This window comes from Ostrea edulis, chromosome 7, assembly GCF_947568905.1.
Source record: "Ostrea edulis chromosome 7, xbOstEdul1.1, whole genome shotgun sequence".
Lineage (NCBI taxonomy): Eukaryota > Metazoa > Mollusca > Bivalvia > Ostreida > Ostreidae > Ostrea > Ostrea edulis.
The window spans coordinates 33,448,339-33,451,647 of NC_079170.1; positions in this window are offsets into that span (position 1 = coordinate 33,448,339).

The window sequence follows — 3,309 nt, forward strand, 5'->3', positions numbered from 1 at the left end:
AGTCAAACATGGAGATAAGAAACTTGCAAAGACCAACGTAGGCAAGATTTGTTCACCGAAAATGGCGGACAGGGGAAGTAATTTGCAGTGACGTGTTGATACGGGTATGTTGATCGGGTGGAGTTACCCACGAAACCCATGATGTATACAACATAAGATTCGGGCCACTCTGACCAGGGTGGAGTCACAACAGGAGAACAGTTTTATATTGGTGCTAGACATAATAGGGGATTATTCAAAGTTAAATATTCATGTCGGGCTGTGTTGGAATTCTTTTCTTCTTGAGAACTGCAATTTCATGTTGTACGAATAGGCAGTTATATCGCTTGGGTTCGAATTTATTATCAAAGAGTAAAGGTAGGTCTATAGAACCCTAAATATAGGGTAACCAAGTTCGCCAATGTAAAAACAATAAAACAAATGGTATAGAAGTCTACTCTGTATTCTAATATATTCAGACATAATCAATCTATATTACAACCAATACAAAGTTCAACCCTAAATTCTTTATACTTCCCATGATATGTAAAATGAATTCAGAAAAATATCTATTATTTTTGGTCGACTTTTAGCTGGGCCCTGACACTATATCAGTAGACAAAATGTTTGAGCATTGCAACACGCTATTACATAGAATGTGCAGCATAAGATATCAGTTTTAAGTTTTATTTCTTACTCCAATTCATAAAATATAGTCTGGTTTATCAAATTACTGATACATAGTGTCTCGGCATACCTACTTGTACATCGCTAATTCAAAAAACAAACTGTAGGAACTCTTCAGTTTCGGGAGATAAAATATTGCACTATGGAAATCATCATTTGAATGGAAAATTTTTATGGAATTTACATACTTAAACGGTAAGTAATGCAGCATAAATAGTGATACCGATTTAGTATGGTAGTCAACTAACTTATTTGAAGCAAACAGCAGTGTCATCTAAGTACACATTAATTTCTAGAACCGGTCGAAGCTGAAAGTAAATTCTCAGATATGAATTATAAAGGACTGTCCCGAGATTCGGAGAAGGCGTCAGTCCAAATATTCAGCCGCGCCGAATCTCATTCGAGATTAGGCTACTCCAGAATCAGGAAAAGGTGAAGATAACACGAACACTGATCAATCTTTTAACTCGTTGGCTGGTTGTATGTTGTTAAACGTCCCTCTTGAGAATTTTTCGCACATATGGAGACGTTACCATTGCCGGCGAAGGGCTGAAAAAATTAGGCCTACATGTATACTCGGCGCTTACAGCCTTTGAGAAGGAAGGGATCTTTTTCGTACCACACCTGCTGTGACACGAGACCTCGGTTTTAGCGGTCTCATCTGAAGGATTGACCCATTCAGTCGCCTCTTACGACAAGCAAGGGGTACTGAGGACCTATTTTAACCCGGATCCCCACAGGACCTCATAACTCGTATAAGGAATACAAAAATAGAGAGTTGGACAAACACGGACCCCTGGATATACCAGAGGTGGGATCAGGTACCTAGGAGTAGTAAGCATCTCCTGTCGACCGGTCACACTTGCCATGAGCCCTTTATCTTGATCATGTAAGCGGAGTTATCCGTAGTCAAAATCAGTGTGTAAAGAACAGTCTAACAATTGACATGAAACACATCAGACAGCATTTGACCCAGTAACATGTTGTTTTGACAAACTATGAAATATCCTAAGAATACGCCAAGTCAAAATCTTAATATTGTGATGAAAAATGATTGCGAAGTCAATCATTCCAAAATATAATTGTTATTCAGTATTGTTTCCTCAACTTTCTAGTATTTGCAAATGAAGAGTTTCAGTTCAAAAGTAATGAACATCTTGCAGGTGATCGAAAAGAAAAGGTGTTGCACGTCTCATGTTAATTTCCCAATAGGTGTTGCATGAAACATCAATAAAATCAAGTTATTCAAATATATGATAAAGCCAATTGGAACTTGTGTCTTGATTCAAACATTTTTAAAAATAAGTTTAAAAGACGTGTATTGACAAAAAGTAGCCAAAATAATTTAGCGTTAAAATGGAGGGGTATCCCCGAATTTCAGAAAAACTGCTTCTTTGAAACAAGATAAATTTAGCATAAACATGTTCTTCGAGTTTCCCACTAAAAAACTGTCGTTTTGAAATTTTATTACACGAGGGCATTTTTTTTTTTTTTTTGGTATTGTTTTGTTTTTTGTAAATTTCAAAAAATTGAAACTACCTCACCGATAGTATTTTTAACTTCACCAGTACGTTAATTTTCCTTAGTAATGTATGGTCTACTGCATGGTTCACTGGGTAAGGTCATCAACTTTTGCACGTAAAGATGTTTTAATTTTTTTTATTGTCCGGGTTCAAATCCCTCATGGTGACCACAATTTCTTTCCATCTAGATTTTTTCTTAATTTAAACACACTTCTAGTTATTATAAATGTTTCATGTGAAATCTTTGTTTATTACAATGTGCCAGGTTTGAAAGAAGCTTTCAACCTGAACACTGTTTAGTTTGTGAATAGGACTCCAGGGGCGGATCTAGAGGGGGACCCCCCCCCCCCCATTTTGCGGACCAAAACGTTTAAGAGTTATTCAATTTTAACGAGTCTTCGAGTCAAAATGATATGAAAGCCAGATACTTACATGTACATGTAAATGCATCATTCAAATTCATCAACACCAGTATATCATTTAATTCTTGGACAAATAAGACCACACAGATATATATCTACGATATTTTCGTCAGATACAAGAAGTAGACAATTTGAAAGTGAAAAAGAAGTGTCAGGAAATGCACAGAATGCAGGATTGTGCACCATTTACTCCCAGAGCTTCTAGGGGCCTAGGCGGCCCCCGACCCCCGGCCTATTGGGAGCAACCTTTAAAGCAGCTTCTTTTTTATTTCATTGCCAAAATAAGGACTGAGTGACTAGAATAAGTATTTTTTTAAAAATTCATCATTTTTCATGTCTAAACACTGTCTCGAGATACCCCTAAAATGTTGTGGGGGTAAATGGTTGTGAAAAGCACCTAAAAGATAAAATGCTAGACACTCCCCTTTCACAAATTCCTGGATCCGCCTATGGACTCTCAGCAAACACGCCGAATACAGCATGCAATACCTGCGTTTTAATAGTCAAGGTTGCTAACGAGGACTTGTATGTTTGTCTGAATGAAAGATGTTGACAAAGGCCTTTTACGAAAAACCGTTGTGAACTGTGCAAAGTTCTGAATGAAACGTTAAGGCCAAACAAGGTAAATAAACATTAAACAGTTTGAGTGGATCAGATGATATGTATTCCAGTAGCAAATTGCTAAGATGAATGACTGT